Source organism: Hibiscus syriacus, unplaced genomic scaffold (genome assembly GCF_006381635.1).
Source record: "Hibiscus syriacus cultivar Baekdansim isolate YM2019G1 unplaced genomic scaffold, ASM638163v2 tig00002826_pilon, whole genome shotgun sequence".
NCBI classification, from domain to species: Eukaryota; Viridiplantae; Streptophyta; class Magnoliopsida; order Malvales; family Malvaceae; genus Hibiscus; species Hibiscus syriacus.
In genome coordinates, this window is record NW_024061946.1 from 27,309 (window position 1) to 39,341 (window position 12,033).

A 12,033-nucleotide genomic window follows, 5' to 3' on the forward strand; every position below is an offset into this window, starting at 1 on the left:
AACTAATGTTAACCTATATAAAAGGCCTATAAGGGTAGATTATGTTCCAATGTCTTGTTCTGTGCCCTAAGTCCTCAAATTCAAATTCAGCAATCTTCTGAAGGACATAATGTATATCATCTTGACAAAGAAAATGATCGTCATAGAAAAAGTAGCAATGATGTATCAAGACTTGAGCCAACACCAGAGTGCAGGTAGTGACTTGTTCATGGCTCTATGATGTAATCTTCTAGAGAACATGAATTGATGGTTGGGGAAAATAATCTGTCTGGTGATGCTTATTGCCCTCAGCATGAGATAAACGATAATCTTTCTTGATGAGCTGCTAATAATGTCATAGGGGAGTGTCATAAGTTCAATTCTCCAGACTTTCTGGCTTCTCAGACCACTTGCTTTCAAAAATGTGAAGTGCTTCATTATTCTGGCTTCGTTCATTCTTTTTCTACAACAGAGGTAGAATAAGCAACAATTGCTTTAAGGACATTCCTCATTTGAGACTGTACTGTTTGAAAATGTTTTTTTTTTCATTTATTTATTGAAGAATGAAAGAATTTTGCAAAGTATTACCCCTTTCAGGTTCACAATATAATCGAATCATAAACAATGAGTTTAATGAATATCAAATAAATCAACTACACTTTTAAATCATTCAAAAATCATAGTCCTATGGCAAGTGTCAAAATTATTGACTGATTTGAGGTGTAGGTTGATTTTGGTAAAGTAGGTTCTTTCAAGTTGGTTTAGTATGTCGCTTCGGGCTTCCACTAACTTGAAGAAATGGTTGTTATGCTCATCTTGCAGAGATGCTTCTCGTTTCCAGAATCTCAGGAACGTCTTTGGGATTTACGGTGCCTCATTAAGAGTTTAAGATCGTCTCTTATGTCATTGTTGCACCATTCAATATTCGAGCCGCCTTTTCAGGTTTTCAACTCGAATCCTCCTTTGGTTCTAAGATGTTATTTAAAAATTTATATCTTGAACCCCCCTTTTATCATTTTTTTATATCATGCATTAAAGATTTTAAACCCAATTTTTGTAAATAAAAATCAATCTTGAGAGGAGGAATGAATTCTGAAGATATTGTCTTTTACTTAGAAAACCATGTATGATTAAAATGGACTTTTCAGGTACGTAACGTAGGTCATGGCTTATGGTTACGAAAGAAAGGAATAAAAAGGCCCAAATAAGTGTTTAAGGGTAATCAAACCAAGGATCAATTCATTCTGATGCCATCACCTTGCCTTGCTTAACTTGGATCTGCTTTGTTGGGGATTTTTCCATCATCTGGATCCCTCTAGACTGCCAAATTTTGGATTCATTTCCATTTTCTCATATCTTCAACATTTCTTGCTTTTCTTGTTTGTACTTGATCAACCTTGTAACTTGAGGCTCACCCATCTTGATTTAATTTTTTTCCTTTTCTTTTTTTTTGTTTTGTTTTGCTTTTCTTCTTTCTTTGCTGGATGAGTATAATACTTCAATTGCTTTGATCACCTCCTTTTCCTTTTGCATTTTGGAGGTTTTCCATTATTCTTGATTGGATTGATATTCAAGCACTCTGTATTTGACATACTTTGTAGTTCAAAACTTTCATGACTTCATGGAAACTTGTCTTCGTAAAAAATATATTGACAATCTTTATTCTTGTGAGCCAATATCCTTTACCTTGCCCCCCAATGTAGAGGGTGATCCTTGGTTAGGGTTGAATCAGAAGAAAAATCATTCAGGCTCAAGTGGGGACAACAAATGATATATATATATATATATTAAAGGATAAATGAAACAATGCCGTTCATCATCTCATACATAGAAACCTTTGTAAAAAGAGGTATCCACAGAGGGATGAATATTCAAGATTAACTTTATTTACATGAAAAATGTAATTAATGCATGATATATTTATTTCAATCAATCACTTTCCCCTTCTTCTTTGAGTATGCCCTAATCACTCGAAATTATCATCAATGAGTTGGTCCATGATGCCTCATCTCGTCTCTTCTTGCAGTAAGATTCACGGATAATTGAAAGTTTGGTTCTTTTGAGGTCTTTTGGTTTATGATGGTTTTAGAAGGACAAATGTGTGACTTTTGAAGTCGTATATATGGTGGAATGTAGTATCATCAATCAACTCTACCCGAAAAGGTAAACATCTGGAGTAGGTGTCTCTAAAATAGGTGGAGACATTTCTTCCGAATCTTTGTAGTGTCAAGATTTAGTTTGAGTAATTGGCATTGGATGGGATATTGAAGATATAATTTTACCACTTGCCAATAGATCTATAACTCTTGAAAAATTAAAAGAATATTTAATCTACTTGATACTCAATAATTTCAAGATTAAAATTTGATTCCTTGCTCATAACCTTAATAAGCAACACACATTTATTTATTGCATAAAAGGTGGAGGAAGGAAAAAAAAAACAAGTTCAAACAGGATGCTGAAAGTAGAAAAGTACTACAGTGGTAGATAACACTTCCACTTATTTATTTTATTATGCCTCATTACTCCTATAATGGTATGTAATAGGATCAGGGTTCTTTTCTTCATTTGCCCCCATTTCTTGATCATTTCTTGTGTCAAAACCCCTTTGTCAACAAGCATCTCAATTTCTTTTAACAGTGGCCTACAATCGCCTGTAGAATGCCCCTTTACCCCCAAGTGGAAATTACAAACACTATCTTGATCATAGCTATGAGCAGAAGGGTTTGATGTCACTTTAGTTGGTCTTGGTGTGATGTATTGACCTTTAACCAAATGAAGATACAAGTCTGAAATGGACGTTTGGAATACTTCCAAAGTTTTTCTTGATCGCATGACTTTCTTTGGTCGATCCGAATAGTTACTTGCTCTTTTTCTTTTGTAATTACTAGGACTCTGGATGCAACATTCATTCACATGATCGGCTTTTTCTTTTTGATCCATCGGGCTCTTGGATGTGACTTTTGAGTTTTCTTCACTGATTACATTCTCAATTAAATCTCCACTTGTCACAAGATTCTCGAATTCGTTTGTCGGATTTGCCTGCATTAACTCGAAGAAAGGCGCTGGAAGGGAATCACGAAACATACGTGATATTTCTTCTTCTAACATGGGAGGTTGAACTTGTGCTGCCACTCTTCTCCATCTTAAGGCATATTCTTGAAATCTTTCATTGGTTTTCCTTTTTACTCTTCGAAGATCCATACGTGTTGGAGCTAAGCCTTTAACATACCGATATTGTCCCAAAAATGCATCAGCTAAATCTACCCATTTCTTGATCTGTTCTTGGGTCAACTGATTGTACCAGACTACTGCTGGGTTAACAAGGCTATCGTGGAAAGAGTGAATTAACAGGTCATCAGAATTTAAATATCCTCCCATTTTTCTGCAAAACATTCTCAGGTGGATTAGGGGACAACTTGTGCCATCATATTTCTCAAAATCAGGCATTTTGAATTCACGGGGAATAATCAAATCTGGAACCAAGCTAAGCTCTCTTGCTTCTAATTCTTTGTGGGAAGTATCAACACATTTCATATTTTTGATTGCTTCATCCATCTTCTTCAATCTTTCCTCATATTGCGAATAATGAACAAGGCTATTCTTTGGGTTCAATTGGGATGCCCCAGAGGGTTTTACCATTTTCGATACTTCAATCTGACAGCATGATTGCTCTTTATAAATTATCTCTTCTTTATCAGATGTCACATACTGAATAATTTGATTTGATCCATCTGGTACTGAATCTGATGTTTCTTTCCTTATATCCGGAGGTAACCCTGTCAATTGTTCTGGCCACTGGTCTTGTAGTCCCTTATAAGATTGCTCCATTATTTTCATGATGACAGTAAAGTAATATGAATGAATGACCTTGGTTTTACTGTTACAAAACCTTTCATTAATTACTTACATGTTTTTATATTTAATGTATATAACAGTAATAAAAAAATGTAATGCAAATGCGAAAATGCATAAATTCCAAAAATAAAAATGCAAACTTTGCAATTCAAAGGCAAATATAAAAGTATGAATGCAAAATGGAAATGCAAAGATGTAAAAAGTAAAAATAAGAATGTAAATACATGTATGAAAAGGTGTTACTCAAGAGTGATCATCTTAGAACAGATTTCATTGAACACAAAAGCTTCAGTACATCAAACAAAACTTTTACATGTAGGGGACAACTTTTAGTCCTAACTTCAAAAAAACTTTACATATAGGGAAAAATGTAATGCAAATGCGAAAATGCATAAATTCTAAAAATAAAAATGCAAACTGTGCAATTCAAAGGCAAATATAAAAGTATGAATGCAAAATGGAAATGCAAAGATGTAAAAAGTAAAAATAAGAATGTAAATGCATGTATGAAAAGGTGTTACTCAAGAGTGATCATCTTAGAACAGATTTCATTGAACACAAAAGCTTCAGTACATCAAACAAAACTTTTACATGTAGGGGACAACTTTTAGTCCTAACTTCAACAAAACTTTACATATATGGAATAACTTTCCCATTTTCTTCTCTATTTCACTTAAAAACCAAACTAACTTCCACTCATACTCAGGTGTGGAATTATCCATCTGCTTTAATTCTCTCGTGAAGCCAGCTAAGTCCACCAGCTTATGAGCCACATTGTTTGCTTGAGCAGCAGCTTCATTCATGATATTGTCTTTTTTCCTTTATCCTTCGTGTCGATTCTCGGAGTTGTAAACAATGTTGTTCATTTTTTCTTGTGAAAGAATCTTTGTGTTCAAAAAGTTCTCGTACAAGATCTCCATAATCATCTAAACATTTATTCAATGTCTTGTTCTTGTCTATAGTGGCTTTTAATTCAGTATCGATCTCAAGCTGATGAATCTGATATGATGCTTCCATGTTGGTCATAGCACTATTTAACCTTTGATTTTTGACTTGACATCTTTTTAATTCACTAACAGACGTATTGCATCTTTCTTCTGCAACTCGTGAATTATGATAAAACTTCTTGGCTCGTCCTTCATGTATGTTACAGTTCTTCTTCAGTTTGGTGACCCCTGTTATCCACTCTTCTGGGTGTTCCCTATACCAGCATTTTGAAAGGCTTGACTGACCTTCTGGAAATCTTCTTGTATGTTTTCCATTTTGGTGCTCAATTCATTGTTTTGATCCTTCAAATGACGTATTTGAACTTCGAATCTAAGCAAATCTTCTTCCTTTTGAACGCCCCTACTGATATTCTTACATTTGAAGACTTTTGGTATTAATCTATCAGGACCCTCGGTTACCAAACTAGGTCGATCATTTACCATAAATTGCAAGGTTCCATGATCCAGAAGACTTTGAACTCGACGTTTGAAGGCAAGACAATTCTCGATGGTATGTCCTTGAGCTCTGGCATGATATTCACAATGAACATTGATGTCATACCAATTTGGATATGGAGGTTGGAATGGTTTTATGTAATATGGAGCCACTTCTCGTGCTTCAAGTAACTTCTCGTACAACTCTTTATATAATATAGGGATAGCATCAAAATGAGAACCACCTTTTGTTTTGGATTGAACCTGAGTTTTAGACGTCGGGAGCAGACCAAACTTTGATGATTTCTGATTACATGATTTCTTCTCTTCTCTGGGAGCTTGTACAGTCGTCACCATTTCTTTGGTATCTCCAGACGATTTGTGAATACGAATGATGACTGTCTGTAATTCTTCAAATTGGTTAAGAATCGAAATCCCTTGCGTATCTGAAACTGCAGGGTTAGGTTCATTGAGCTCTCTCTCTTTCTGTGTTGGAATCTCTTTTCCTTTGGCCAAAACAGATATTCTATCCATCATCTTGGACATCTGCTCTCTTATTTCTCGTATCTCCTCTTGCTCCTTAATGGTCATACGATCTTTGGGTGCATAGCTTGCTTCTATCCTCAGAGTTTCCTCAGGATGTCTTTCTTTGGCCGCATCATATTTTGTTTTATCATAAAACTTTTTGTCCATTTACGATTTCTTTCCAATACGATGAACAGTCTTTCTAGTAAACACCTTTTTGGTTATGCTATGATCATGCAATGCAAACAAAAGAAATGAGAAAAAATAAAATAGTTATTACTAACTAATAAAAAATCTATCTATTAAGGTAGAAATCTTAACCTCATACTTTCTAGTTCCATGTTTTGTTAGGAAAAATTAACCTAACCGCATGATTTTTAGTTCGCATGCATTTATTCAGGGAGAAAAAATAATAATAAATTAAATAAATTAAAAGCTAGAGCTTATTTCTCCTTCTATGAACAGAGGTTCAGTACTGTCTTAGATTAGGTGAATTTCTAGGGTTTATTATATGCAGAGTTTCAGTTCTAGGAGTAAAGGTACTCGAATTGTCCTTGTTGATGCCCCCTTGGGCTATCAACCCTCAATCCTAGTCCATTACAGACTTTAAACGGATCGAGTTCAATTCGAGGGGACACATTTCTCTATACCTGACACGGAGAATAAATTCTCACGAAGACATAGAGCATATGAACCCCGAAAGTTACTTGCTAGGTCTGACACGGAGAATAAATTCTCACGAAGACGTCGCTTTCACTCCCACTTAAAAGGACAAACTCAATTATAGAGCTTTATGTTATGCAAGTGTTGTGTGTGAGGAGGAATGTTAAAACCTCTAACAAACAGATAAAATAATTAATTCTTGAATATAATAAATAAATAAAATAATAAGTAATAAAAAATTTGAAAGAAAAGAATTAAAAATTAAATATATGAATTTTTTAATTTCTAACTGATAGAGACAATTTACAATTGATTTTAAAGTTTGACTTGATTCCCCAGCGGAGTCGCCAAGCTGTCGTAACCGGTTTTCGTCCGGGCACGAAATTTTTACACTTGGCGGGAAAAATAATGTGAATAAATGGTTTTTTAAATAATTTGGGAGTCGCCATCGGCCTTTTGGGTCAGGTAGGTTGAATACCTAAAAATCATTTTTTAAAAGAGTTTTTAAGAAAACATTGATTAAAAGATAAGCTGATCTGCGTTTTAACCAAAAATTCATTCTTTTTAATAAAAAAGGGATTCGTGGTCGGTTACGTTTAGGGAAGGATTAGCACCCCTACAACGCCCAAAATTGGTACTTTTTAATTATAAATTGTCTCTTATTATTAGAAATTAAAATTTAAAATATTTAATTTAAAGTTATTACTATAATTTTAAGTAAATTTATTAATTTATATAAATAAGATATTTATTTAGAAATATCAGAAAAGAGCTTCTAGGTGTTTTAAGACAGCTCCTTCCTTTGATATTAAAAAATAAATAAATATTAAAACATTTATCTAAAAAATAATAGATTAATATATAAAAAGTAAAATATTTATTTATTTAAAATTATCAGAAAACAGACATCTAGTTGCTTTAAGACTATCCTTTTCTTTGATATATAAAAAAATAAATAAACATTATTATAAAATTTTTATAAAATTAATCAAATAATATATTAATATTATTAAAATAATATATTAATATTATTAAAATAATAATAATTATTAATTTAAATATATAACAATAAAATAAAATTGCAATGTAATAAATAAAATTAAAATTATATAATCAAAATATAAAGTATTGAAGATGAAAGATCAAATTCGAAATATTAAGAAATCTATATCCTAATATTTTAATTTAACCTTAATTATTTATTCAAGGCTAAAATAAAATTTAAAAAACTATGAGGGACTAAATGTGATATTTATCCTAAATATATTATTTTAATATAAAGGACTAAAATAAATAAAACTAAAATTAAAGAACCGATTTAAAAGGATTATAAATTGATTTAGTGACTAAAATGTAAAGTTTACAAATTAGGATGGCTGCGGAAAGGATTTACCCCTGATGGAAATTACATGCACACCCCTCCCCTAAAACGACGTCGTTCGAGGAGGGGTTTAAATACCCCAAATGGCCGGCCATTCGGGCCATCTTCCTCACTCTCTTCTTTCTCTCTTCTCTCTCTAACTGAGAGAATTAAAAATTCTCTCTAACTCTCTCAACGGAGAGAATCCCGGCAGCCACGGGCCACCGTTCTCCGGTGGCGATCGTCGCCGCCGGTCACCGTCAATGGTGGCCGGAAATTTACAAAACCCCCAGAAGATAGATCTGAACTCCCTAATGACGGTTCTAGTCTCCTTTTTCCCTAAATCTCTTTAGATCGACGTAGATCTAATTTTTTTTACCTTCGAAAAATGAGACTCCGGTGACGCTCGGTATTTCCGGCAATGAGCGAGGCTTTAAGGGTAAGTTCCTCTTCTTCTCTTCGTTTCTATTTTGGTTTACTGCTGGTTGTGGGTTCGTCTCTGTTGCTCGTTTCTATTGCTCGTCTCTGTGTATCGCTTCTCCCTTGGTTTCTTTTGTTTCTTGCAGGGGACGGTGGCTTTTATAGCCACCACCGGTGATGGCTTCAGACTGGTCCAAAGGACGAAAGGCCCGGTGAGTCACCATAGCTATGGTGGTGACTCACCATAGGGCTCGACGTGGTTGGCTTCGTGACGTTCTGGAGTGTCGGCAACAGCTGTTGGACCACCTGGAATCATCAGAGGCGGCTGGAAGCATCTGGAAACGGCTGGCTGCTAGGGTTAGAAACCCTAGGGTTTTCAATCTGGAACCCTTTTGGGCCGTTGGATCTTGCCAGATCCAACGGCTGATGATGTTGACGGCAGCTGGCCTTCTGGGATCTTGGAAGCGGCTGGGGGTGTCCCTAGGGTATCATCACCCTAGGGTTTTATCTGGAAAGCTGTGGACCGTTGGATCAGACCATATCCAACGGCTGAGATCATTGGTGGCTGTAAGCTGAGATGATGAAAACCCTAATTGGGTTTAGGGTTTAGGCTTGTAAAATGGGCCTGATTATTTGGGCTTGTAATAATATATTTAATAATAATATAATATATATAATATAATAATAATATTTATAATAATAATAATAATAATTTTAATAATAATAATTTAAGTAAAATGAAAAATTAGTGTTCACAATAATAATAATAATAAATTGCAAATTTGCTCCACTAGTATTGAACAAAAAAATATATATTTCTTTCAAGCGATATCAAATTTGAAATAAAGCTATTAATAGAGGTTGATTCAAGTAGTAAGCAGTTTGATATTATTTAAGTAGATTTTAAATTCGAGTCTTTGTATATAAAGAAAATATTCGTTTAAAGACTCACCTAATATAATTAGGTATGCGACCGAATCCGTCCGGATTAATTAGAACCGGGCGGACAAAATTTTTTTTTTTGAATCGAGGCTTTTGGACCTAGGGCTAAGAATAGTCCCCTAGTTTACGTCCCATGTTTTTTTCGTTACCTCTGTCCTCTCACATTATTTCATCACACCGTCCTGCCCAAAACGCCACGGAAAATGGTAATAAAACGAGGTCGGGATTCGACAGAATCATTACAAGACCCTAAATCTCAAATTACTGCCACGGCTCGTCCGTCTCTTTTTTTTCTTCTTCTTAGGTTTTCATCTTCAAGCTGCTTCTTTTCGTTTTAGATTTTTTATCAGCAAAATTATTCAGTTGCTTATGTTTGTTGCGTTACTTTTCTAGATCAAAATGGAGGCGAAATGATGAATATTCGAATCGATGAATGCTCGAGAATTAATTAAAGTTTCGAGTATCTTGATTTCGTCTATTTGAATAGGAAGATCTGGTGCCTTTTTATCTTTTTTTTTATTTATGCACTTTGATTTTAATCTTTTATTTGCAATTTGCGGAAGAAGCCAATGATGAATCTATAGAGACATTTCTGAAATGCAGTTATACTCTGCACAGATTTGTTGAAATTCATGAACTAGGACGGTCTGAGGCTTTCTTCTTCTTGTTTTTATAAAAATTATGCAAAGAAAGCTCTTATTTTTCAGCTTTTGTGGGAATTTTGTATTACAGTGTTGTCTGTGTTTGATGAGAAATATTTTGAATCACTTATCCCTGTCTGGTTTCCTTTGTAGATGAGATACTGAAATCTGACACAGACCACTGGAATGAACCAAGATTCAAATTTTGTTGCTGTTTTTAAGTTTCTATTTTTAATAATGTACTTTGTCTGAATATTTGTTAATTCATTAGAATTCGAATTTGCAGAGGATTCCTCTCCGTAAAACTGTCGTCACGAACTTGCAAATCAGCAATCTGGGAAGCAAATTTTCAGATGCGGAAAGCGTTTGGACATGAACAAATTGTTGGTAGACAAAGTGGATTAGACATATCCTTCACCTTCTAATGAAGGATCGTAATATCAAAAAGTTGATAAGAAAATACGCTAAAATACAGGAAATTTTAATTAAAATTACAATAGGTACAATATGAATTTTGTGTCAAAAAATAGAGGATAAAAGTTTAACAATGGGTACGGAGTCCCTCTCCAATGATTAATAGAATTGAAAGCATCCAATTGAAACCCCTTCAGCAGAACTGGATTGTGCTGAACATTGATGGAGCAGTCTCTTTGCTTTCTGGTTTCGGTTCAGCGGGTGGTGTTCTACGAGATCAAGAAGGTAACCTCATCTGGATCCAACAAACTACTAGCAATCACGATGGTCTTTCAAGCCAAACTTTGGCGAGTTTATGATGGATTAAAACTAACCTCATCCCAAGGTTTTAATAGAGTCTTGCTTCAAATAGACAGCGTCAATGTACACGAGCTCTTATCCTCCATTTCAATCACTAGTCCTTTCTCTATAATTCATGCCATTGTTGCTTTAATCAATAAAGCATGGTTGGTTGACATAACGTTAATTTGAGCTGAAGCTAACGCACAGCTGATATAATAATCAAAGACATCTATTCCTCAACTGAATCCTTATCAGTCTAGGACTCCTTTTTTTTTTAATCTTTTTACAAAATATCCTTCTTAGAGATATTTATGATCCCCTATACCCGAATAACCCCCTTATTGATGTAATGGTTTATGCCTCTTTCATATTAAAAGAAATAAAATAACATTATCAGCTTATATTAACCCTAAACTAAGCGTGGTGTGAATAAGTTAATCCACTGCTTGTTTCTTGCTGGAAAACCATTAAAAAGCCTATGAGTTGAGCTTATATAGACGGGATTTATGAACATATGACCTGTTTCTTTAATGCAAATTGATTCAAATGCCTTTGCCGGAAATGTCAGTTCCAAGAGTGTTTCATAATCAAATTACAGCCGTAAGGAGAAGACCATATTATCATCAAATTACTCTACACCATGAACAAAATCAAAAGACAAAAATCGTAATGAATTTAAATCACTCCCATTAAATAGAAGTTGTTGAAAAAAAAGGGGTCAAGACTTCATCTTTTTACCTTAAGAAGAGAAATAGAAGCACAGTAACGTAGTCGAGTCTTGACAATATTGTTCAATTTAATACACTTCAATCGAGCATAACGTACAATTCATTCATTCTTTCCAACTTATTCCTCATCTCATGCATCTTCCAACTTGTAGATCAATCAAGTGTCGTTTGTGAAGCTTTAATTGATTCTATATATCTCTGATAAAACCAAATTGTGAAGCGAAATTTCACTGCTGAGTGTTTTGTAAAAAAATGGGAATTTTCAGTTTTGGTACCCTATTGCTGCTATGTTTATGGTCAACTGGGTCCTTAGTTTAATAGTTTATTTTATTTTTTCAATTACCCAACCTAGAAAAAAAAAGTAAGATTTGGGGTGAGAGAGGCTCGAACTCTCGACCTCAGGATTTCTCAGAAAGCTATGAGACCTACGCGCTAGCCAACTGCGCCACCACCCCAATGACTTTAGTTCTTCCACAATGTTTATTATTAATTATTTTAAAAAAAATCAAAATTTCACAACCTACATGTGCAGGTAGCGCCATTGCAGATGTGAATTCACTCAATCATCATTGTAAAGCTAGCTAGATGTAGATTCAGGGTGGGATGAGGACAGAATCGCATTAAACTTATAAAGGAACTTGATCAACAATAAATGAATAAATAAAAGCTAAAAACAAACTCAATATTCTATTTAATTCAACTTTCAAGATTGTGATCAAAATTAGCGAATCAAAGCACAA

At 34.3% G+C, this 12,033-nt stretch overlaps 4 non-coding genes across 4 annotated transcripts; 3 read left to right on the forward strand and 1 right to left on the reverse strand.

Annotated features, from left to right (window-relative positions):
- The first annotated feature begins 9,582 nt into the window (after nucleotides 1-9,582).
- On the forward strand, nucleotides 9,583-9,668 carry LOC120151712. Its single transcript, XR_005518639.1, has one exon. It is a non-coding gene; the product is annotated as a small nucleolar RNA snoR64a (small nucleolar RNA).
- Nucleotides 9,669-9,733: 65 nt separating this feature from the next.
- On the forward strand, nucleotides 9,734-9,822 carry LOC120151718. The gene has a single exon (XR_005518641.1). It is a non-coding gene; the product is annotated as a small nucleolar RNA snoR20a (small nucleolar RNA).
- An 82-nt stretch (nucleotides 9,823-9,904) lies between these two features.
- Nucleotides 9,905-9,988, forward strand: LOC120151704. Its single transcript, XR_005518637.1, has one exon. It is a non-coding gene; the product is annotated as a small nucleolar RNA R38 (small nucleolar RNA).
- Nucleotides 9,989-11,662: 1,674 nt separating this feature from the next.
- TRNAM-CAU lies at nucleotides 11,663-11,748 on the reverse strand. Its single transcript is given in 2 exon segments — nucleotides 11,663-11,698; nucleotides 11,711-11,748. It is a non-coding gene; the product is annotated as a tRNA-Met (tRNA).
- Between the last annotated feature and the right edge of the window lie 285 nt (nucleotides 11,749-12,033).